This window comes from Sapajus apella, unplaced genomic scaffold, assembly GCF_009761245.1.
Source record: "Sapajus apella isolate SASKATOON/1434 unplaced genomic scaffold, GSC_monkey_1.0 scaffold90, whole genome shotgun sequence".
NCBI lineage: Eukaryota > Metazoa > Chordata > Mammalia > Primates > Cebidae > Sapajus > Sapajus apella.
The window spans coordinates 473,398-500,520 of NW_022437030.1; the positions used below are offsets into that span (position 1 = coordinate 473,398).

The 27,123-nt window shown below is 37.2% G+C and overlaps 1 protein-coding gene and 1 long non-coding RNA gene across 2 annotated transcripts in view; both read right to left on the reverse strand.

Moving 5' to 3' along the window:
* Positions 1–27,123, reverse strand: part of ITFG1 (integrin alpha FG-GAP repeat containing 1) — a 295,251-nt gene that overhangs the window by 129,456 nt on the left and 138,672 nt on the right. The window lies entirely within an intron of this gene.
* On the reverse strand, positions 12,967–17,037 carry LOC116534863. Its single transcript, XR_004261923.1, has 2 exons — positions 17,002–17,037; positions 12,967–14,217 (listed from the first exon to the last, which is right to left on the reverse strand). It is a non-coding gene; the product is annotated as an uncharacterized LOC116534863 (long non-coding RNA).

The following is a 27,123-nucleotide window of genomic DNA, read 5'->3' on the forward strand; positions in this document are numbered from 1 at the left end:
CTCTTCAATATAAATGGGATATCCATATGCAGAAGAATGGAAGTAGACTCCTATCTCTCACCATATGCAAAAGTCAAATCCAAATGGATTAACAAGTTAAATCTAAGACCTAAATCTATGAAACTACTTAAAACATTAGGCTGGGCATGGTGGCTCATGCCTGCCAAGCTGAACACTTTGGGAGGCCAAGGCAGGAGGATCACTTGAGCCCAGGAGTTTGAGACCAGCCTGAGCAACACAGTGAGAACTCATCTCTAAAATAAGTAAAACGAAAATAAAATGTTGGTGCACGCCTGTTGTCCTAGCATCACTTGAGCCCACAAAGATGAGGTTGCAGTGAGCTATAATCATGCCACTGCATTCTAGCCTGGGCAAAAGAGCAAGATCTTGTCTCAAACAAACAAACAAAAAAACATATATATATATATACACACACACACATATATATATATACACACATAGTGAGAGAGAGAGAAAGAGAGAGAAAACAGACACTCCAGGATATTAGTTTGAGTAATACCTCAAAAGCACAGCCAGTCAAAGGAAAAATGGGATCATATCAAGCTAAAAAGCTTCTGTGCAAGAAAGGAAACAATAATGTGAAGAGGAACATGTGTTAAGCTGAAACAAACAAGGAAGGGAACCAGAGTAGGGGACAGCCATTGTTCTAAGAGATGGCTAACAAGCCATTCTTCTAAGAAATGGTTAACCGCAAACAACCTGCTTGCACAACATCCTGTTCCCAAATACCTCTTTCAGCACATACCCCAGCAGCACCGACCCTATCTGCTCACAGCCTCTCTAGCATGGCCCTATAAAACTTCCCTTCAGCCCCTGCCTCCTCTGGGCAGACAGCCTTCTCTCTGCTCTGTTGCCCGTTGCTCTCTTGCAACGTATCTTTGTACTTTCTCTAATAACTGCCTTTCTTTGCCTACAACTGTCTTGGTAAATTCTTCTACTGCCTTCAATGCTGACCCAAGCCACACTCACGACAGAAAACCTACAGAATATGAGAAGACATCTGCAAGCTTCTCATCCGACAAGGGACTAAATAACTAGCTTACATAACGAACTCAATTCAATAAGAAAAAATCAAATAACGTTGACTAAAAAGTGGGCAAAAGTCAGGCATGGTGGCTCAAGCCTATAATCCTAGCACTTCGGGAGGCTTAGGCGGGTGGAAGCTCAGGAGTTTGAGACCAGCCCTGGCAACATGGTGAAACCCTGTCTCTAGTAGAATACAAAAAATTAGCCAGGCGTGGTGGTGCATGCCTGTAGTCCCAGCTACCTGAGATAGTGCCATTGCACTCCAGCAGCCTGGGCAACAGAGCAACACTGTCTCAAAAAAAAAAAGAAAAAAAAAAAAGTGGGCAAAGATTCTGAACAGACATTTCTCAAAAGAAGGCTACAAATGGCCAACAGGTATATGAAAAAGTACTCAACATCACTAATCAATAGAGAAATGCAAATCAAAACTATAATGACATATCATCTCACTCCAGTTAAAATGGTTTTAATCCAAAAGACAGGCAATAATAAATGCTAGCAAGGATGTAGAGAACGGGAAACCCTTGTACATTGTTGGTGGGAATATAAATTAGTACAGCCACTACTGAGAAGAGTATGAAGGTTCCTCAAAAACCTAAAACTAGAACTACTGTTGAATCCAGCAATTCCAGTACTGAGTATACACCTAAAAGAAAGGAAGTCAGTATACTGAAGACGTATCTTCATTCCCATGTTTATTACAGCACTATTCACAACAGTGTCCAGCAATGGATGAAAGGATAAAGAAAATGAGGTACATATACACAATGGTTTATTCAGCAATAAAAAAAAATGAATTCCTGTTATGTGCAGCAACATGTATGGAAATGAAGGACATATGTCAAGTGAAATAAGCCAGGCACAGAAAGACAAATTTTGCACATTCTCACTCATATGTGGGAGCTAAAAATTTTTAAAAACTGAATTCATGGAGATAAGAACAGTAGTTACCAGAGGCAGAGAAGGTTAGCAGGGATCGGGGGATAAAGTGGAGCTGGTTAATGGGTAAAAAAATATAGTTAAAATGAGTAAGATCTAGTATCTGATGACAACAGTTAATAATTTATTTTATACTTTAAAATAACTAAAAGAATGAAATTAGAATATTCCTAACATAAAGAAATAATAAATGCTTGAGGTGATGGATACCCTAGTTACCCTGATTTACTAACCTACTGTATGCCTGTATCAAAACATCAAATGTACCCCAGAAATATATATAATTACTATGTACCTACAATAATTGATTAAAAAAAAAAAAGACTGATTTAGTCAGACCAAAGGGAAAAATGGAAAAAAAAAAAAAAAAAAAAGGCAGATTTATCTCAGTATGACTCTTTAATTGACCTGCTTTTCTTGAGATATAACACATATACCATAAACAACACCATTCAAAAACATACAACTTAGCAGTTTTGGGTATGATTACCAGGTTGTACAATCATCATTACTAGTTAATTTTAGAATTTTTTATCACTTCAATATGAAATCCCATACCCATTAGAAGTAACTTCCCATACAGGCAATTCTTTTTTTTTTTTCTTTTGTTTGTTTGTTTTGAGAAGAAGTCTTGCTCTGTTCCTGTTGCCCAGGCTGTAGTGCAGTGGCACGATCTTGGCTCACGGCATCCTCCGCCACCCGAATTTAAGCGATTCCCCTTCCTCAGCCTCCTGAGTAGCTGGGACTACAGGTGCAAGCCACCACGGCTGGCTAATTTTTTTGTTATTTTAGTAGAGACGGAGTTTCACCGTGTTGGCCAGCATGGTCTGAATCTCCTGACCTGATGATCTGCCCGCCTCGGACTCCCAAAATGCTGGGATTATAGGCGTGAGCCACCGCCCCTGGCCAGGCAATTCTTAAAGAGGAATTTCTAGTGTGTTTTAAACATTACTAAAATTGTCCTCTGAAGGACAATTGATTCATCTGTATCATTATTTTTACATAAATATCAGCTATATTCATTTATAGTTGGGGATGCCAATGAAATGTGATCAAGGAAACTAAACTCTTCTGTCATCAGTCATATTTTGTGTTTATACTATATTCTAAAGCTAACTTCTATGAAATATTCATTAGCTCATAAAAGGTAAGAAATCTAAGTACTTTAATAACTATGAGACATAAGAACTAACTGGCTGGCTGTGGTGGCTCAAGCCTGTAATCCCAGCACTTTGGGAGGCCGAGGTGGGTGGATTGCTTGAGGTCAGGAGTTCAAGAACAGCCTGACCAACATGGTGAAACCCTATCTCTACTAAAAATGCAAAAACTAGCTAGGCATGGTGGTGCGTGCCTGTAATTCCAGCTAGTGTGTTTTAAACATTACTAAAGTTGTCCTCTGAAGGACAACTGATTCATCTGTATTATTATTTTGGGATACGTATCAGCCATATTCATTTACACTTGGGGATGCCAATGAAATGTGATCAAGGAAACCAAACTCTTCTGTCACCAGTCATATTTTGTGTTTATACGATATTCTAAAGCCAACTTCTGAGGAGGCTGAGGCAGAAGAATTGCTTGAACCTGGGAGGTGGAGGTTGCAGTGAGTCTAGGTCATGCCATTGCACTCCAGCCTGGGGGACAGAGGGAAACTATATCTTAAAAAAAAAAAAAAAAAAAGAGAGAGAACTAACCACATTTAAGATGTAATCTTATCATCTTGAGAAAAGCTTGACAACATGCTGAGTTAACAGAATTGCATACCTTAAAAAGGGGCATTAGCCTATCAATGAAAATGTATTAAAGTAAGATTATACCAAAAATGTACACAAAATCAGCTATTAAATCCTTTGTTAAGCAGAGGACAGAATATTTAGACAATTAACTAAAACTTGGGCTGAAACAAAGAACAGATGTAACACATTTAGCCCTTCCAGTATAAAAAACTGAAAACTTTTTTCCTTTTCAGGTCACTGTTGGCCTTGGGTAACCCCCACATAACCCAATTTAAGATTTAAGCTTCACAGGCTATGAGATAAAATTCTCTCTTACGATACTGGTGGATTTAAAACTGCCAAACAATGGAATACCTATGATAATAAAAATTGATAGAAAATGTCACTAATAAACTCACATTTCTATAAAAGGATACTCTGGTAACAAGCTGCTGAAGACATAGAGAGATGAAACTACAGTGGGAAAGGCCAAGAGTTCAACATATGTTTTGTGGAACAAAATCTGAGTAAGTCAGCTTAAATACCCTAGCCATAATCAAAAAGGCTTTCAGAAAGTCCATGACTGCTCCTTCACTCTCCAGAATTCTTTTTCAAACTCTGTAGTATGTAAAAAATCGACAACTCTGTACTATATAAAGAATTGAAGTAGAATTCAAACTCTGTTCACTATGGTCAGAAAGGGAGGTAAGGAGTTTCTAAGACTTACGAACAATAGTATTTTGAAAATGTGGCTAACACAACCAGGAGTTTTATCTGATGAATTTTATATATCACATGTCTGTTATTTTTAACAGTTTCCTCTGCTCAGGTTCTTGTTCATAAATCTTTTGCTAAAGTTCCACATGTACCTGAGCATGTATGAATCTGCTGTTCTACTCTGTTTAGTTGATACTGTAATGTCCACTTCTGGAAAGGACCCGGAATAATATATTTTCTTTGAATTTGAGAATCCCAGCCCTTTCCCTTGTTATTATATTTCTTTAACTGCTGTTTTTGTATTATACAGGGCACTGTTTGTGAAATGTCACTTATGGCCTGAACAATAATGCTAGCGGGTAAATACACAATAATAAGTATTTATAAAATACAGTACATTTTATATGAGAGAGTAGCATCACACAAGCATAGCTTCTCAAGTTATGATAAAAATCATGTACATACTAGAGTCAATCCACATAGATTTAACATTCTGAATCCAACCGTATGCTTGGCATACTGTAGGAGATCAATATATCATCTGTTTTTCACTAACTATAGAGGTATAGAAAAAGGTTGGAGAATTGTGTTTTCATATGTAGCCTTCTCCATTTTATCTCACAGTATATATTGCTGTATCTGTATAGGGAAGATGACACAAATCCGTATGTGTATATTTTAACTTGTGAGTGATTTAATGGACTTTTAAGAGTAATTTTGCCATTTTTAGACTGACTTTAAAACTTAATATGTGATTCTGCCACATATCAAAATGCAAAGGATGATCATCTCTGGGTGATTTTTAAGCTTTTAAAATTTGTACTTTCTAAGTTGTGATAATCTGTGCTTATTAGAAGAATATATAAAATAAAAATACTGTACTATATTTACATTCTATTAAGTCATACATGGTTCCGTTACATATTACAAAATAAAATTCTGAATAAAAAGAATGTATGGTCATGAACAAGTCAATGATACCAAATAACACCATGACTACTCAACATTGTAATCGCCAATGCAATAGAATCAAAAAGAAAGAAGAGATACAATACTTATATAGCAAGAGATCTATTTTTATTTTCAAATGAAATAATTATCTACATAGGAAATCCAAGATAATATGCCAATTATTAGAATAAGAGAATAAACTCAGATTGATGATTATAAGACCCACGTGCCAAAATTAATAGCTTTCTTAAATTCTACTAATAATCATTAGAAAATTAATAGAAAAAAATCTCATTCAACAACAATGAAATCTGTAAGTTGTAAAAAATAATCTAGCAAAAGCTGTGTAGGAGTTTTATGAAGATAATGGCAAAACATTACCAGGGAAATGTAAAGACAATGTGAACAAATGTTATGGAATGGAAGGTTCAACATCACAAATATGCCAGTTCCTCAAAAATTAATCTTTACATGAAATATAATCAAATTAATCAAGAAGCCAACAGAATTTTTTTTGGTCAGATAAGAAAAATTAATTCTGAATTTATGTGAAGGGACAGAGGGTCAAGAATAGTCAAGACAATTCCGAAGACAAAATTACATGGGAAGGTTTTTCCCTATCAGATACCAAACATTATTTTAGAGGTAGAATGATTAATACTATGAGGAATCAGTGCAGAGACTGATAAACAAGGTAAGGCACCAAAATAGAAGGCAAAGAAATAGGGCCACACACAGAGAGAAGCTAGATACACACAAACGTGGCATCACAAGTCAGTGGGAAAGATACATTACTTATTAAACATGGGGACAACTGGTTATCCAAGAGAAATAAATGAAACGAGACCCTTTTGATGCAATACTCAAAAATAAATTTTAGGTACATGAAAAGCCTGCATATAAAAAGTAAAAATTTAAAACTTTTATAATAAAATACAGAAAAATATAAGATAGATTATTATCTAAATAAGACCCAGAAAAGCTGAGATTGCATAGAAAATAACCTGTATTCATTCTGTGCACATCTGTAACATTAGCCAGCTATAATTATCCCTATTCTTTCCCGTTTTGTTTTGTCACAGAAGAGCCTACTGAATACCATTGGTTATCATTTTGTGGCAGCTTACACACAATTACATGTAAAAAGTATACTAGATTATAATTTCAGTTGAGCTACACAGATCATCAAAGACATTAAATTATCTTAAAATCAGTTTGCTTCTTTTATTAAAAATGTAATCCATGCATTTTAATTTCTCAAACTGTAAAAATTAAATACAATCATCCCTAGGTATAGACAAGAGATTGGTTACAGGACCAGGCTCCATTCCCCATACTCAAATCTACACACACTGAAATCCACAGTCAGCCCTTTGGGGTCCAATGCCATAGGAAATATGTACAAGGGTTTAGCATCCCATGAATACTGTATTTTCCATCAGCAGTTGGTAGTGGATGCAGAATCTGCAGGTAAGGAGAGCTGACTGTATTTATCGAAAAAATTCCACATAAGTGGATCAGTACGGTTCAAACTGGTACTTTTCAGTGGTCAACTGTGTAAGAATATATTTACAATATTGCAGTGAACACAGTACCTTGAAACTTCAAAAGAAAATTAGACATGACCATTTTAACATGCAATTTTATATGGGAGTAACAAAACTGGATATATAATCAAATATTTGAATTTTCAGATTACAAGGAATGAGATGACTTCGTCCAAACCTGTGCTACCCTATATAGTAGGAACTATTCAGGTTCGGCTACTATGGAATTGAAATGTGGCTATTCTGAATTCAGATGTGCTTTAGTGTAAACCACAGAGTGGATTTTGAAGAATTAGAATGTACACAGAAAAAATACACACTACAACAACAGAACTGTGTTTTGAAGAATATGCTACTAAATTTCATGTGAAGAGATGGCTATGTGATGTGCTAGCACATTTACTTATTTCAGCTGTTATATCTGGAAGAGACAAGCTTATGTTTCCAGTTCAAGCTCAGAATTGCCCATAATTAGAATGAGTATCTTGGGCAAACAGATCACCTTTAAAGCATATCAAATAATTATATAAAATGTAAGACAGAAGAAATTTATTTCAACATTAAACCAAGTATTTATTCAAATATCTACTTCTCTGTGTTCCCTCATACTCCTATTCTCTAAAGGGGAGGTTAAATTTATATTATACCTATGTTCATAGGTCTTGAGGCCTGCTTCCAGTCTTCATGTAAAGCAGTCTTACTTAAATGATGATTCTGTGCACAAAAGTGTCAGTGTTTAACATGTTTCCATGTAAACAGAAGAGACATAAAGAACAGTGGTGGGGGAGAGAACACAAGTCACAGGGTTCTCAGTTATCTCAGAATAATCTGAACATATGTGACCAATTAAGATTTCTCAGAGTGTTGGCGATTTGAAAGGTGATTGGAAGAGGTCATTTACAAATGGAATTTCTTTACAGGAATTGGGACTGGGGCTGAGTCACTCTGCAGCAGGAACAGACGGGGCAGCCCCTGCTACCTTGTTCCACATTTCAGATGGTAGAGCATTATGCACAAGTGCACACAGTCCAGGCAGAATGCGAGAGGGATGAGAAAGCATGAGAGGCAAGCCGACTTGTTCTTCCTCTTTCTATTCCTGCCTGGACCAGCAATTTTACTGCTATTCTGTAACAGATCTGTCACATGCAGGCTTAGATAAAAAATATTTCTGTATAGAAAAAAGTTGTGAAAGTGATATTTTTTAATTCCTAATGCTGTTACTCCATGAAAAAGCCAACAGTGGCAATGGGGAGGAAGGGAGAGACTTACCCTATGTGAAGGGAAAATAACTCAGCAACTGGAGTGGAAATAGTGATTATTATCAACTAATAGGAATTATGTCAATCTAAATATTACTCACTGACAGCATAGCTATGTACAATTTATGATAAGGGAATAACTTACGCAATGGTGAATACTTAAGAAAGACCTGAAATTCTTATATTTCTTCTGCATTCAAAGTTTAACCTTTATAAAAAATTAGGAACCAAGTTATATTCTGAATCTTCCTTTTTTAAAAATTTTTGAGTTTAGAGGCCTTTATATATTGTGAACACAAATCCTTTGTCAATGAGATTTGCAATTATTTTCTCCTAGTCTGTGGCTTGCTTCTTCATCGTCTTTACAATGTCCTTTGCAGAAGTAATGGTATGAATTTTGATAAAGGTCAACCTATCAGCTTTTTTCTTTTGTTGACTGTTTTTGGTGTCACACCTAAAAGCTCTTCAACTAACTCCAGGTCACAAAGACTTTTTATGTTTTCTAAAGGTTTCATAGTTATATGTCTTACATTTAAGCTCGTCATCTATTTCGAGTTAGTTTTTGTGTTAAGATATGATGTTTGGTCAAGGTTTTTTTTTCCCTGCTAGGGATGCCCAGTTTTTCCAATACCATCTGTTATAAAGACTATATTTTCTCCATTGAACCATGACTATACTTCTCTCAAACATCAGTTAGCTGTACCAGTAAGCTGTACTTGTTTGACGCTGTACTGCTTTGGGAATATCACACTGTCTTGATTATTGTAACTATACGGTAAAAATCGGGAGTGTGATTTCTCCAATTTTATTTTCTTTTTCAAAACTGATGTAGCCATTTTGGTTCCTTTGTCTTTTCATATACATTATAGAATCAATTTGTCTGTATCTACAAAAAGACTCTACTGGACTTTTGATAGGAATTACAATAACTCTATATATTGACAGAAATGATATTTTGGATGTTGAATCTTCCAGAGCCTGTACATGGTATGTCTCACCATGGTCTTCTTTGGTTTCTTTCATCAGCATTTTGTAATTAATGACATATAGATACTTAACATGTTTCATTTATACTTATTTTTTTCTTAATGCTGCTTTAAATTGGATTGCATGCATTTCTTTTTCCAGTTGTTCATTGCTACCAGATAGACATGAGTGATTTTTGTGTATTGATCTTGTATCCTCCAACTATCATAAATTCACTTAATAGTTACATGAATTTTTTCCATAATTCTTTGAAATTTTCTACATTGAATATCATGTTACCTGCAATAGGTGAAGTTTGATTTCTTCCTTTCCAATTTGTATGTCTTTTATTTCATTTTCTTGCTTTACTGCACTGGAAGACTTCCAGTATTAGGTTCAATGGGAGTAGATAAAGAATACATAGTTGCCTTATTCTCAATATTAAGAGAAAAGCATTACTTTTACTTTCACCATTAATTATAAGGTTGGCTGTAGATTTTTTTGTAGTTCTTTATCAAGCTGATGAAGTTTCCTTGTATTCCCAGATTTCTGAGAGGTTTTATCATGAATGCACTGAATTTTGTTAAATGATCTTTCTACATTAATTGATATGCTTTTTCCTTTATTTAAAGTACTAAATGGAGGAATAAAATGATTTTTAAATATTAAATAACCTTACATCCCTGGAATAAAGCCCACTTGGTTGTAGTATATTAATTTCGATATATTGGTGGGATTCTTTGGTATAATGTGAAATATATATTTGGTCTTGGTACCCAGATCCTGGCATGGAGCTCCTAAATGGAATTTCCTGAGTGATAGGAGCATCTTTTGTTACTCATAAGAGGCCCTTACAATTATATAAGTTTATGCTAATGAGATGACTGCTAGGAGGCTCTTAGATAGCTTTAGGATGAGGTCTTTTACCATAAAGAGCAATCTTTGATCAGAGGGTTGAAACTTTCAGTCTCACCCCCTAATCTTCCCAGAAAAGAGAGGAGGAGCGGCTTGAGTTCAATGACCAGTGACTGAATCAATAATGCCTAGGTAATGAAGCCTCTCTAAAAACCTCTAAACGACAGGATTTGGTGAACACAGCCAATTGTAAGGGTAACACACTCTAACTCCATGTGGACAAAAAGGCTGTGCCTGTGACCTTTGTGACGTTGCTGTAATGTACCTCTTCATTTCACTGTTCACTTGCTTCTTTTAGAATAAACTATAATAAAGTGTAGAGCATTTTCCCGAGTTTGGTGGGTCATACTAGCAAATTATTGAATATGGAGAGGAATGAGGACTCCTGAGTTTGTAGCCAAGTTGGAAAGAAATTTGGGTATCCTGGGGACTGGAGCTTGAGACAGGGATGTGAAGTCAAGGCAGTCTTGTGGAACAGAATCCTTAACAAATGTGGAGTTGCATGCTAACTCTGGGAATTCGGTGTCAGGACTGGATCATTGGGCGTACTACTGGTATTGGAGATTCAGAAATTCAACTTGCTAATTCATTATTGGGCAATTTTTCATCTCTGTTCATGAAATATTAGTCTGTAGGTTTTCTTTTTTTGTACTGTTTTTGCCTGGTTTGGTATCAAGGCTAATGTCAGCATCTTAAAATTAGTTGAATTGAGAAGTGTCCCTTTGTCTTCTATTTTCTGCAAGAGCTTATATAGAATTGGAATTATTTATTCTTTAAAGGTTTGATAGAATTTGTCAGTGAAACCACCTGGGCCCGGAGATTTCTTTTTCAGAAAGGTTGGGGGAAAGGTTTTAATCTCTTTAATAGTTTATAATGGTTCCTATGATCTATTTCACTTTGAATGAATTCTGATAGCTTGTAGTTTGCAAGGAATTGTTAAATTATGTCTAAGTTGTCAATTTATGCATAGAAGGTTGTTAATGACAACAACACTATGATCCTTTAAACATCTGAACATCTGTAGTAATATCTTGTTTCATTTTTGTTATTGTTTGCAAAATAACAATCTTTTCTTTTTTCATCAGTCTTGTTAGAGGTTTAATGATTTTGCTGATTATTTTCCAAAAACCAGCTTTTGATTTGCCTTTGTTATTTTTCTGTTTTAAACTTTTATTTATTTTTATAGATTTAGGGGCTATAAGTGCAGCTTTGTTACATGGATATGTTACATAGTGATGAAGTCTGGGCTTTTAGTGTACAATAGTATATACTGTACCCATTAAGTAATTTCTTATCCCTCACATCCCCTCAGCCTCATAGTATAATAATTTCTCAATCCTCACACCCCCTCAGCCTCATGGGTATAATATATACTACTTGCATACATAGTACATATTGTACTTATGAGGTACAATATATACTCAAGATGCAATATATACTCATACAATAATTTCTTATCCCTCACATCTCCTCAGCCTCAAGGGTACAATAGTATATATTGTACCCATGTACAGTACAGTAGTATATATTGTGCCCATGAGGCTGAGGAATATAAAATACAATAAATTACTTAATGGGTACAATACATACTACTGTATACCCCTGAGTTGTACCCATTAAATAATTTCTCATCTCTCACACCCCCTAAGCCTTTTGAGTCTTCACTATTATTCTGTCCTCTATTTCCATGTGTACATATTTAGCTTGTATTCATAAATGAGAATATGCAATATCTGATTTTGTTTCTGAGTTATTTCACTTAAGACCGTTCCAACCATGTTGACGTAAAAGACACAATTTTTTTTTGTTTTTTTTTGTTTTTTTGTTTTTTTTGAGATGGAGTCTTGCTCTCTTGTCCGGGCTGGAGTATAGTGGTGTGGTCTCAGCTCACTGCAACTTCTACCTCCCAGGTTCAAGCAATTCTCTTGCCTCAGCCTCCTGAGTAGATGGGATTACAAGCGCATGCCACGACACCCAGCTAATTTTTGTATTTACTAGTAGAGACGGGGTTTCACCATGTTGGCCAGGCTGGTCTTGATCTCTTGACCTTGTGATTCATCCACCTCAGCCTCCCAAAGTGTTGGGATTACAGGCGTGAGCCACTACGCCCGGCATTTCATTCTTTTTTATAGATGAGTAGTATTCCATGGCATGTATGTATATGACATTTTCTTTATCCAATCATTTGTTGATGAGAACTTAGGTTGATTCCATAGCGTTGCTATTGTCAACAGTGCTGTAAAAAACAAATGAGTACTGGCATCCTTTTGGTATAATGATTTCTTTTCCTTTAAGTACCCAGTAGTAGGGCTGCTTCATGAAATGAGAATCCTGTTTTTATTTCTTTAAGGAATCTCCATACTGTTTCCACAGAGGCTGTATTAATTTTCATTCCCAGTGACAGCGTATCAGTGGTCCTTTTGTCTACATCCTTGCCAACATGTTATTTTTTGACTTCTTAATAATAGCCATTCTGACTGGTGAAAGATGGTATATTTCATTGTGGTTTTAGTTCTTATTTCTCTGATGACTAATAATGTTGAATATTTTTTCATGTTTATTGGTCACTTGTATGTCTTCCTCTGAAAAATGTCTGTTCATGCCCTTTGCCTAGTTTTTAATGGGGTTGTTTTTTTCTTGCTGAGTTGAATTCCTTGTAGATTTTGGATATTAACCCTTTCTCAGAGGTTAAGTTTGCAACTATTTTCTCCCATTTTGTAGGTTATCTGTTTACTCTGTTCATTATTTATTTTGCTGTGCAGAAGCCTTTTAGTTTAATTGAGTTCCATGTATCTATTTTTGATTTTATTATGTTTGCTTTTAAGGACTTATTCATAAAGTCTGCCTAGGCCAATGTCTAAAAGAGTTTTTCCTAGGTTTTCTTCCAGGATTTTTTTTTTTTTGAGACAAAGTCTCACTCTGTTGCCAGGCTACAGTGCAGTGGTAATCCTGGCTCATTGAAACCCCATCCTCCTGGGTTTAAGCGATTCTCCTGCCTCAGCCTCCAGAGTAACTGGGACGACAGGCGCACGCCACCACACCCAGTTAATTTTTTTATTTTTCGTATAGACGGGGTTTCACCATGTTGGCCAGTATGGCTTCAATGTCTTGATCTTGTGATCCACCGGCTAAGGCCTCCCAAAGTGCTGGGATTACAGGCGTGAGCCAACGCACCCAGTCTCTTCCAGCATTTATACAGTTTTAGGTCTTCATTTAAGAGTTTAATCCATCTTGAGTTAACTTTTGCATATGGTGAGAGATAGGGGTCCAGTTTAATTTCTCTGCATAGGCTAGTCAATTTTCCCAGCATCATTCATTGCAGAGACTGTCCTCTCCCTATTGTGTATTTTTGTCAACTTTGTTGAATACTGGTTGGTTGAAGGTATGTGGCTTTGTTTCTGGGTTCTCTACTCTGTTCCACTGATCTGTGTGTCTATTTTTATAGCAATACCATGCCAACTACTTATAATAAATCCTGTCTCTATCCATTCTATTAATTTTGTATCTCTCCAGAATCCTGACTAAAACCAATATGCTACTCTGTGGAATTTGAAGATAGAGGACAGGGCCATGAGTCAAAGAATGCTGGTATTCTTTAGAAGCTGGAAAAGGAAGAGAAACAAGTTCTCCCCTAGAGCCTCCAGAAAAGCAAGTAGTGCTAACACTTTGACTTTGGTCCAGTGAAACTTACTTTCGGACTTCTGAATTCAGAACAGAATAAATCTGTGTTTTCTTAAAAGATACAATATTTGTGCCAATTTGTTACTATGGCAATAGGAAGCTAAAATAAAACCAGGGTCACTCTTGGTACCTTTCTACAATATTGTATCAGTCACATTTAAAGCGGATGAATGGATAAACAAAATGTGGTGTATCCATGCTGTGGAAAATTACTTGGCAATAAAAAGACATGAAGAACTGATATATCTGACATTAAGGGTAAATCTTAAAAACACTATGCTAAGTGAAACAAGCCAGTCATGAAGGATCATGTATTATAACGATTTAATTTCAGTCAAATGACTAGGATAGGCAAATCTGCAGAGACAGAAAATGGATTTGTGGTTGTCTACAGCTTGGGAGGTAATGGCTTAGAAGTGTGAGATTTTCTTTTTGGGGTAATAAAAATGTTCTAAACTCACTGTGGCAATGGATGCACAGCTCTGTGGATATACCTCAAGCTATTAAATTGTACACTTTCAAAGTGTGAAATTTACGGTATGTGTATTTATCTCCACAAAGGTGTTAAACAATTATACATTTACAAAAACATTAATGAAGCAGAATAAAAGTATAAAAAAATCCTAGGAAAAAAGAGCACCGATAAGATATATCATATTTCTCTAGTCAAGAATATATGCAACTTATTTAAATAGGTAATGTGTTCATTATATAGTAGTCATACAAAATGCACTCCTCACACAAGTGTTTCAATGTTGATGAACATGAAACTCAGTTTAATTTCTTCTGTTTTGCAGTTATCATATACAGTGTAGCCATCCTCTAAACAAACAGATGTTTTAAAAACTTTTTAAAAAGCAAACACAATCCAAACAGCTATTTCATTACATTCTTTAGCTACCTGTCAGATTAATGCATAATGGGGCAAGTCAACTATGCTCACCTTCCCCACAGTCACATCCATTAAAATTGTTTTCTGTGTTCCTTAGAAAGTTGACAGAAGAATGAATGTGCTATTTTTAAAGCGCAGGTTTAAAAAAATTCATGTGCTTGGCATACTTCATAGAAGAATAACTGTTTCTGAATCTTCAAAAAACAAAATGTCAAGTAAGTATTCTTAAGTTTACAGATTAAAACCCAAAGATTGTATAATTTTCTTGAATCACATGCATATTTAACTAGAATTTATGGTACAATATTTATTCTGAAGGAATAAAAACATTAAAAACTATTGAAAGCATCAGGTTATAGAAACTCACATAGAACATTAAAACTAATCTACAAATGTTAAGTATTATTGTTATTGTGGTGTTATATATATTAGTTTTCTTCCACGGTTCCGGGCTCAAAACTCCCACAGCCCTTGTTACAGTCTTTTGTTACAATGCTGGGTGTGTTTGGCCTCTGAGGCAGGCCTCTGACCTCCTGCCCTCTGTTCACTCTAATGTTCCCTGCCTTTCTGATTGTGGGTCTTAAGACCTTCCCATCAGAGAGTCCCAATCTATACCCTGGGGAAAGAATGCTGATGCCATGAAGCCTCCATAAAAACCCAAGAGGAAAGCGTTCATTAAACATCCGTGCTGAACAAATGGAGATTCCTGGAGGGAGCTGTGACCAGGGAGGGCATGGAAGCTCTGAGCCCCTCCCCCGCACCACACTCTATGCATCTCTTCATCTGTATCTTTTATAATAAACCTGTTAATGTAAGTAAGTGTTTCTCTGAGTTCTGTGAGCCACTCCAGCAAATTAATTGATGCCAAAGAGAAGGGCATGGGAACAGCAACCTCAAGCTGGTTGGACAGAAATTTCAGAGGCCTGAACTTGCAGCTAGTGTGTGTGTGTGGGAGCGGTCTTGCCCTTAACCTGTTCTGACACTATCTCTGGAAGTGTTAGAACTGAATTGGAGGACACACAGCTGGTGTCTGCTGCTTTGTGTATGGGGGGAGAAAACCCCACACATATAGTCACGGAAGTCATCTATGTTAGTGAATGCTGTGGTGTTAGGTTACAGGAGAGGAAAAGCCTAGGCAAAGAGAGTTTTTTCTGCACAATTATATTACAAAAGAGATGTAGAAAACTGTGGTTAGTCAACTCAAAGAATTTTGTTAATCATGTTATAATAATATTTCTTAGAATTTTTTCATGTACCCTCTGCCTCACATCATCTGTGCCTTGGCAAGTGTTGCTCTCCCTGGAAATGTACTCCCCATTTAGCCGCTGCTAAGTATTTCTAATTCCTTTGACACAGAGTTTAAGTACCACCTTCTCCCAAAAGCCTTTCCTGACACTTTCCACATGGCAGACTATATAGGGAAGGGGCTCAGTGTAGGGAGAATGGAAGTAACATCACTTCTTGGGCAAGTTGGGTTTCCTGGGAAGGAGATTTGAGATGGAGACAGAACAGCAGTAAATTTATTATACTGAACTCTACAGAGGTAGAGAGAGAATGCAGACTGTGACGCAGTCTTAACAAAGGCCTCAATCTACCCCACAGGAAGCTCTGAAGTTGGGATGGTCATTCCAAATTGTCCTCCGTTATGGTGGAAAGGTTGGGACTTTAACTGCCTGGTCAATTATATGATATGATAAAGGAGGCGTACCATTGGAAGAAGTGGCCTTCTTTGTTAAAGATAATTGCCAGAGAGTGTTAATAGCAAATGGCTATCAGATGGCAGCATTCTCAGCAGCCCAGGAAATAGGTCCTTAAGTCCTAAAGGGAGATCTGGGTAGCACTACGCTGCTTATGTACTATGTGCTAGGTACTCAGCTTTGATACATTATACAGTTTAATTCCTCCAGTCTTATGAGGCATGGATTCGTATCCCTATTGTATTCATGAGATAAGCAAGGCTGAGAGAGGTTAAAAAACTCATGGAACATCTCACATTTAGTATACGTTAAACTTACAAAATCTATATTCTTTCTCTTAATTACATCTGCCTTTCAGGTAGTTCACATTCAAGGAATGTTAAGAGAATAAATTTGTTTAAAAGTTTGGCTTTTTGAGGCAAGCAAGACCTACATCAATTGCTAGCTCCATTTGCAAGATAAAGCTGAAGATCAGATGTACCAGAGCTAATACAAGGACACTTGGTTAGGAAATGATGCTGCAGCTATAACCAACGACCATTCCAACTCTGCACACCATATAAAGCAATGCTGTCCAAAATAACATTGTGTTAACAGAAATATTCTCTATTTTAAATCTCTCTCTCTCTCTCTCTCTCTCTCTCTATATATATATATATATATATATACACACACATACATACATACATATAACTTTTTCTTAAATTAGAGGTGGGGGTCTTGCTCTGCTGCCCAGACTGCCAGACTGGTCTTGAACTCTTGGCCTTAGGTGATTCTCATGCCTTGGCCTCCCAAAGAAGGATTACAGCCATGAGCCACCAAGTCCAGCTGTTCTATTTTTTTTTCTTTCCAAGGCAGGGATTTGCTCTGTCAGCTAGGCAGGAGTGCAGTGGCACAAACACGGCTCACTGCAGCCTTGACCTCCTGGGCTCAAGTGACCCTCCTGCCTTGACCTCCCGAGTAGCTGGGACCACAGGCACCTGCTGTTATGTCTCGCTATTATAAAAATTTTTTTTGTAGAGACAGGACCTCACTATGTTATCCAGGTTGTTCTGGAACTCCTGGGCTCAAGCAATTCTCTCTCCTCAGCCTCCCGAAGTTCTGTAACTACAGGTGTGTGCCACCATGCCTGGCTTGTCTCAGTTTTTGATTTTGGCCATCCAAGTGGGTGTGAAGTGGTATCTAATTATGGTTTTGTTTTGAATTTCACTAATGACTAATGATATTCAGCAAATTTTTATATGCCTTTTAGTCCTACGCATATCTTCTTTGGAAAAACGTGTCTTCACAGTTTAAGGTGAAAAGTGAGCATTAACCTCTCCTGCTAGAATGCATGGCCAGAGTAAATGTCTCAATTTACTCATTTATCTTCTGCCTTATACAGTGTCATCCACACATAAGAACTTCAACTGCTGACATCACTTCCTCCAGAAAGTCTTCCTATTTGCATTCCTGTAGACTAGGAGAAACGGCCCTGCTGTACATTTTTCTTTTTTTTTTGAGACAGAGTCTCACTCTGTTGCCTGAGCTGGAGCGTAGTGGTACAATTTTGGCTCACTGCAACCTCAATCTCCTGGGCTTGGGTGATCCTCCTACCCCAGCCTCCTGAGTAGCTGGGACTACAGGTATGAGCCACCATACTCAGCTAATGTTTGTGTCTTTTGTAGAGACAGAGTTTCACCATGTTGCCCAGGTTAGTCTTGAACTCCTAGGCTTAAGTCATCCTCCTGCCATGGCCTCTGAAAGTGCTGGGATTACAGGCATGAGCCACTGCACCTGGCCGGGCTTGCTGTACATTTTAATCATATCTTGCACTAGTCCCTCACAGCACTTAACTACCAAACTGGGCGGTTAGACGGAACAGTCATCAAAACAAGAACAAGGGCATGTATGTCTTGTTCATTTCTTTTTAAAAATTATTTTACTTTTATTCTTATTTTTGACACAATAATTGCCCATATATATATACGGTAAAGTGTGGTATTTTGATTCATGTATACCATGTGTAATGATCAAATCAGGATAATTAGCATACAATGTTTGAGATAATTTACTTATCTCAAACATTTACCATTTCTTTGTAGTAGGAATACTTGAAACTTGCCGTTCTAGCTATTTGAAAATATACAATAAATTGTGAAGTCATCCTATCGTGCTATAGAACACTATAATTTATTCCTCCTCTTAGCTATATTTTTGTATCTATTAACCAACCCTTGGCTTTCACCTATTCCACAATAACCTTCTCTATCTGAAGTAACAACTATTCCACTCTCTACTTCTGAGATAAACTATTTTAGCTTCCACATGAATGAGAATGTGGTTATTTATCTTTCCATACTTGGATTATTTCACTTAATACAAAGTCCTCCAAGCTCATCAAGCTGTTATGAATGACAAAATTTCAATTTTTAACGGCTAAATAGTATTCCATTGTGTTTATATATCACATTGCAAAAGTCCATTCACCTTTTGGTGAATAGTTGGCTTCATTTGATAACTTGGCTATTGTAAATAGTGCTGCAATAAACATGGGAGTGCAGGTATCCCTTTGATTTCCTTTCCTTGGGATAAATACTCAGTAGTAAGACTGCTGGAACATATGACAGGTATGCTAGTTCTATTTTTTGTATTTTTTGAGCAACCTCCACACTGTTTTCCATAATGGCTGTACTAATTTACTTTCCCACCATCAATGTATAAGAGTTTCCCACTTTCTGCATCCACAACAGCATTTACTTTTGGTTTTCTTTGTTTTATTTTTGAGAAAAAGTCTTGCTCTGTCACCCAAACTGGAGGCCAAGGCAGGAAGACACCTTGAGCTCAAGAGTTCGAGAACAGCCTGGTCAACATGGTGAAATCCCGTCTCTACCAGAAACACAAAAATTAGCCAGTGTTGTGGTGCACACCTGCATTCAGGGCCCCCCAATGGCATATGTACACACCAGTCCTGAGAGGGGTGGCAGGGGAGTCCTCAGGCCCTTGGTGAAACCTGCTGAGGTCTCTGCATGGGGAGTGAAGGGTGGTCCCAGTATCATGGCTTTGGCAGGCAGGAATAGAATCTGCTTCCTTCACTTGCCTTTGTACAATGTTCAGAATATTCAGTTAGGTTAGACAATGCTGTTTCCTTTTAGGCTGCAATGCTATTTACTTCTAGGCTGAAACTGTATCAGATTTTGTAGTGGTTGTGCAGGTTGATCTCCTGGCCAGTAGGCAATGTTTGCAGGTGAGAGCCAGCTGCAGTGGTGGTAGCAGAGTTAAGGCTTGACCTTTGTTAACCAGATCTACTTGGGTTTCCCAGGCAATGTGTTCGGCCATGAAATTCTCAGTGGTCTCAGTCCTGTACTTTGCTTCCAAGGCAGGGATGAGAGTAAAGCTGCTGGCATTGGGTAGAGGAGAAAGCAGGGTGGGGCTAAGATAGGCAGGTCTATACCTGGTGTTCCTAAAGGCCAGCAGAAGTGCCAGCCCTGATGGGGGTTGGAGGGTAGTTCTCAGGCCACTAAAGCAATAGTTCAGGGAGAAGTAGAGAAACTCTTTCTGTTCCAACAAACCAGCATGGGGAAAGTGGGAGGGCTCAGTTTGTAGCCTAGCAGATAGTCGTGCGTGAGACCTGCCTTGCTCTCATGCTTTCAACCTAGTAGGACACCATCTTGTGGGCTGCCATTGGCATCAAGCTAGGGCAGCCAGCCAAGTCACAAGCAGTTTGTCTTTGGACTGCAAAACAGCCCCAGGCCATAAAACTGTGGCTCCCAGGTGAAACCCTCCCAGCCCAACTCCAGGATGGAGGGTTCCCGAATCACATACCCTTGGCTGGAGCCAGTGCCAAACTCACTTCTCAGCTCTGGCCTGGTTCTCAGGACCACACACAGTCTGTTAAAAGGTAGGATCAAGAGTGGTGTCTTACAATGGCCACTTAGGTTTCAGAAAGGGCATGGGATGTTCTTTCCCTGGAGCAGTTTTTTTTCTCATAGTCTCCTAGCTATTCCCTAAATTAAATTCAGGACTTGAGAGGGACATGGTACTCTCCTATGGTCTGGATTGTATGATTCCCCAGTGGGAAAGTGGACTGTAGAAAGAGTCTCATTCACCTTTTCCTGTATTGGGGAATCACTCCCAGTTCCTGGCGCACCCTGGTCAAGTAGGCTTCCCGTTTTCCTTCTGCTTCCTATTTTTTTCTTGTTGCTTTTCTGTTGACTTCTCATGTTCCTTCTTGGAGAATATATTCTAAATGTAATAGTCTACATGGTATTTTGGTCTTCCAAGTATGAGGTGTGCTTGAAACACTTCTAGCCAGCCATCCCTACTACTTGGCCACAAGGTTGTGTTGGAGAGCCCTGACATGAATGGCCACAAGAAGTTCCAGTTCTTCACACCCCTGAGGGCAGCAGATAAGGGAAGAAGAATAAGGTCCCTGGGCAAAGAAAGACCTGGAGGAACTGGAGACTATTCCACCTTTCCTAGAGTGACAGTTCTTAACTCCAGTGACTGTTGCTCAGTGGTGAAATGATGTGTCTGGGTAGCCATGGGGGCAAAAGCTCACAGCTGAAGGGCCGTGGCCTATGCCGCTCCATCAAGATTTTAACACATTTGGCTTTAATGATTCTTTTAATATACATTAAAATAGAAGGCAGATGTCTTAAAGAGTTTAATATAAAAAAGACATCCTGAAACACTCAATGGAATTTCTGAATACAGAATGTTAGTGCTGGTACCGAGTGCCAAATTTCGGTTATTTATTTGCAGATTCTAGCATAATGCTTTCTAAGCATAGCCAAATCATTAAATAAATGGCACAGTAAAAAAGATTGTGCAGTGAACTTGATCTACTTCTAATTGAGCGATCCACTCTATTCTACTACTAAGTGAATGATCTTAGACTTATAAATCACTTAAGTTCTCTGTGCTCTAATTAATTCATAAATAAGAAGTAGGCTATGTGATTTTATATTTCCTTTCAGCCTTAAAAGCCCAGGAGTATAATTTTTTAAAAGTACTGAAACACAGAAATCTATGTGCCTTAATAAAAGTAAATAAAATTCATGACTAGAGAGATTTACTAAAAGACAAATGAGAACAAAATACACAGATCAGTGAACTAAACAACCACCATTAGACAATCCTCCTTCCCATGGGAACAAAGAGTTCAAGATGATTCTTGGTGCAGAATTTCACAGTGAGACAATGGACTAAAAACTAGAGAAAATGTTAATTAATGTATTATAATACAAAAAGGTCAAACCTGTAAGTGACTTACTGAGTCTGTGTTGATTTAGAATAAAAATAAATTCTATTTCAAACCGGCACTCTTTCCAATTTTTCTTTCTTTTTTCTTTTTTGAGATGGAGTCTTGCTCTGTCACCCAGGCTGGAGTACAGTTACATGATTCAGCTCATTGCAACCTCCGTCTCCTGGGTTCAAGCAATTCTTCTGCCTTAGCCTTCAGAGTAGCTGAGATTACAGGCGCCTGCTACCACGCTGGCTAATTTTTGTATTTGTAATAGAGACAAGTGTTCACCGTGTTGCCAGGCTGGTCTTGAACTCCTGACCTCAAGTGATCTGCCTGCCTCAGCTTTCCAAAGTCCTGGGATTACAGGTGTGAGCCATTGCGCCCACGTATTCCAATTTTTCTAGCTAAATATTTCATGACCAACAAATAATAAATGATAATAATATAGGGAATGTCTGATTTGACAGATTATCAATTATAAAACAGTTCCATCTATATCTGGTGCTTATTTCCGAGAGTCTATTAAAAAATTCTACTTAAAATTTTGTTTAACAAGACTCATATTATTGGCTGATCAAAATCAATGAGATTTTTTATTATTAGACTATAGCAATGGATAAACTCAGACCTGGTCCTCTAACTCACTTCATTAGGTATTTTCTCATAGATGCCAGATACTAAAGAGGTAGCCAACCATATAGATGTGACCTTGTCTAGTTTCCCCAAGTGAGTCTTCAAAACAAAACAATCTTCATGTTTCTGAGGTTTCTGATTATAAAAGGAATGCTATGGTGTGGTAAATTTGAAAAGAAGCACAACAATAAATAAAATAAAAAGTAACTGTTACTAAAGTGGGTGAAGGATATGAACAGACACTTCTCAAAAGAAGACATTTATGCAGCCAAGAAACATAAGAACAAAAGCTCACTGTCACCAGTCATTAGAGAAATGCAAATCAAACCACAATGAGATACCATATTACGCCAGTTAGAATGGCAATCATTAAAAAGTCAGGAAACAACAGATACTAGAGATGATGTGGAGAAAAAGGAACACTTTTACACTGTTGGTGGGAGTGTAAATTAGTTCAATCACTGTGGAAGACAGTGTGGCGATTCCTCAAGGATCTAGAACCAGAAAAACCCTTTGACCCAGCAATCCCGTTACTGTGTATCTACCCAAAGGATTACAAATCACTCTACTATAAAGAGACACACATGTATGTGTACTGCAGCACTATTCACAACAGCAAAGACCTGGAACCAACCCAAATGCCCATCAATGATAGGCTGGATAAAGAAAATGCAGCAGCTGGGCTCAGTGGCTTACGCCTGTAATCCCAACACTTTGGGAGGCCAAGGTGGGTGGATCACCTGAGGTGAGGAGTTGGAGACCAGCCTGGCCAACATGGCAAAACCCTGTCTCTACTAAATATACAAAAATTAGCCAGGTGTGGTGGCGGTTACCTGTAATCTCAGCTACTTGGGAGGCTGAGGTAGGGATAATTGCTTGAACCTGGGAGGTGGAGGTTGCAGTGAGCTGAGATCATGCCATTGCACTCCAACCTGAGTGACAGAGAGAAACTCTGTCTCAACAACAACAACATCAAAAGAAAATGTGGCACATATACACCATGGAATACTATGCAGCCATAAAAAAGGATGAGTTCATGTCCTTTGCAGGGACATGGATGAACCTGGAAACCACCACTCTCAGCAAACAAACACAGGAAATCAAACACTGCATGTTCTCACTCATAAGTGAGTGTTCAACAATGAGAACACACGACACAAAGAGGGGAACATCACACACTGGGGCCTGCTGAGGCATGGGGGAAGAGGGGAGGGATGGCATTAGGAGAAATACCTAATGTAGGTGATGGGCTGATGGGTGCAGCAAACTATTGTGGTACATGTATATCTATGTAACAAACCTGCACGTTCTGCAAATGTATCCCAGAACTTAAAATAGATATATAAAAACAAAACCAAAACAAAACAAAATAAAAACAAAAAATCAGAGAAGGCATTATTCTGGTTCTTTAAGAATCCTACTCTCCAGGAACTTGTATTTGTTTCTTCTATTAAGAGAAGCGTTACTAGTCACTTTTAATAGTCAAAATTTGTCCTCACATTTAACAAGACTAGAGAAATTTTTCTTTTAAAATAAGTCATAAGCACTGCTCCCAAATACTTGAGTTAAAAGAAGTCCTGCTCAGGGAAAGACCTCTTATTTTGGGATGACATTTCTGGTATTGTTTCTTTTTAGCAATGTTAATGACTAACACATAATGTATTTAAACGATTATACTATGTCCAAGATCTTAATACTGTAATCACTAGACGCAAACAATTTAAACATTGTAAAAACTTATTTCGTGGGATTAAAAAGCTGTTACCAAGAAATTAAAAACAAATAAAGCTTAATTTAATGAAACACCCTGTACTTTCCTCTCTCATTTACAGTATCTTATTTTATTTTGACAACTTCTCCGTAATGGAGCAGAAGTATATGAGGAAATGATGACACTAAGTTAAGATTTTAAAGAAAATATTTTTATATCAAATCTAATCCTCATCCCACTGTGCCATGTTGTCTTGCTACGTGATTTACATTTGTTATGTTTGCATACTGGTATGAAGAAAACACTCAGATCAGTCTGAACCAAGCCTCTTCTCTGAAAAAAACAGAGATGAGGTTTTAATATTCTATTTAGATTTAGTGACAAATACATGAAGAAAAATAGATGATAATGTTGACTTATACTTTCCTTATACATTCTTTCTGTACAGTATATATTCTTTATTTCTGTCTTTGCTTATGAAGAAAGTGAGGAAAGGTGATGGGCTTAAGAGATGTCTTTTGCTACCAAAGACTTATTATGTTTTTAAAATTCACGTACACAACATGGAAAACAGTTACCCAATATAGCAATTAATCTATTGGCTTTAGGGGGAAAAGGTGTGAGGATCTGGAAAGATCTGGACATTTTAAGTTACTGAAATCCGCAGAAATACATTTCCTGCTGATACCTTTTAATTCTCCCTTTTAGTGTTAGTCATTTTCTTTTTCTTTTCTTTTCTTAGAGACAAGGTCTGCCTCTGTCGCCCAGGCTGGAGGGCAGTGGCATAATCATAGCTCACTGAAGCCTCCAATTCCTAGGCTCAGGCAATCCTCCTACTTAGGCCTCCTGAGTGCCCAGGAATACAGGTGTCTGCCACCATGCCTGGTTAATTTACTTCATTTAATTCTTTTGTAGAGATGGGGTCTCCCTATGTTGCCCACGCTGGTGTTGAACTTCTGGGCTCAAGTGATCCTCTCATCTTGGTCTCTGAAAGTGCCAGGATTATAGGCTTGAGCTACCACGCCTGATCTGTTAATAATTTTCTGTAGCAAGTTTTCAACTGATTCTACCTTTACTTAAAATAATCTGATCTAAGTAACTGAGGTTTGAAAAAAAAATTCTTAGATTTATACATTTTAACTTACATGTTTTAAATGTTCTGAAACATAAATAAGCACCCTTTGGGATTTATAGTTGTACAAAAAGAATAGAAATGAAAGACCCATCAGTTCTTTCCATATGGATAATCTTGTAGTCTATAACTGGTAGGAGGTTACCAAGCTGTCACAGAACTCTCAGAATTAAAGTCATCGCTCATGTTGTGCCAGTCTAGCTTAATTAACAGGTTTCTTAGTTAAGTTAAGCTTAGGAGGGAAAAGGAAAGGAATGGTATTTTTCACAAGGAACTTGCAAGGTAGGTATCACCACCGTCATTTTATAAATTTAGAGATACATACATAGGTAAAGTAAGTGACAGAAGGAAACAGAAGTACAAGGGGTGGCACTGGCATTTCAACTGAGATCCAAAGTGCATGATCTTTGCTTAATTCTCTTATTCAAAAGTGTATCTAATAATAAACTTTTCATTTAACTGTATGTGAGACATGATGCAGTACATGTGTTTCACAACGCATGCGGACCTGAATGTCTTTAAGCATAAATGTCTACATTTGTGAAAACAAAAAATCTCCATTTGTGTTTTATTTCTCCTTTTATTAACATATCTGACTGAAAGTACATATCTAACAGAGAGGCCTGAATCTAAGTCTTGCCCTATTCACAGACTATTAGGAGAGCACTTTCCACCCTGTCATCCTGGTGACTCCATATACAATAACCACTAATCTGATTTATACAGATGATTAAGATTTAAAAAAAAAGAAAAAAAAAAGTGCAAAATCTTCCATGTCACTGTTGTTTTGAAGAGGACTACTACTATTCCTTAGGAGACATAAAACTTTGTGGCCACTATTCTTGTAAAAAAGCTGATTGATATGAAATAAAATGGATTTAACTATATTATCTCGGAATGGCATTCTCCTTTCCCAGCATTGCCTTACCAAATACAAAAGTTAACTGTGTATGCTGATGATTCAACAGGTAAAAAGCTTATTTTACTTCATCATAGTATAATTTTATGTAAAAACAAATTCAGAAGTGCATCATCAGTTACATGGAAAGTGATGTAATTTATCTTGGTACCACTAGCATATAAGTAATGAAATTTATCAACATAATTTGTCTGGAAAGACAAGTATATACACTCATATATCATTTACTACTCTCTCTCCCGAATTAATGATGTGCTGTCTTATACACATAAACTGCTTGGAAAAATGATACTTCTGACCCACTGTAAATAAGTCATATTTTCTGGGTTGCTTTCACAGTGCTGACCAGTACTTTGTAGCGAGTAAATTTCATTTCTGTCTTGTTCATTTCTATAATCAAGGTAGTTAATGAGTTGAACAAAGACATTTTTTCCAGAACACAGCACAAAAGATACAAGTTAAAAAATGTGAGGGTTATCAGGAGACAGACAAGGAGGGCAGACACAGAACTTCCCTCATGTGTTCTAATATGAGCTTCAGAAAAAAATTAACAGATACATTTTAAAAATTAAGAGAATGAAAGAGAAGAAAAAAAATACAAATTTACAGGAGTCACAATCCAACTCCTCCACATGGTAACATTTCACACTACTATGGATACAGTACAAATCCAGTATCTTAGAGAGAACATTAAGATTGTGATCAGATTATCACAAGACTTGACTAGCAAAAGTGAATATTAGAATTCAATGGTGAAGTGTTTTTAAGGATATGAAATAAAATAATTTTGAATCTAGAATCCTATACTCTGCCAAGTTAGCATACAGGCCGGAGAAAAACAAAGTTTCAGACATGCAAAGTTTCAGAAAGAGGCTGCAGACTCTTCCAGATAGGATTATTTGATATGTCCAGAAAAATGGAAACTGAAGAAAGAACAAAAGATATAATATTTAATGGTGATCAGAGAAACCAGTAGACCCTGTAGCTAAATGTAAATAATTGTAGAAACAAAACATGAAAATCATTCAACCAATTGATAATACCACAGAATGAGGAGTAATTAGGGTGGCGAGAGAGAGAACCAGAAGGGTCCTAAAATTCTTGCCTTAGATTTTAACTCCAATAGTTCATTAAAGGTAAAATTTAAGTATATATATTAAATATTTAAATGTAAC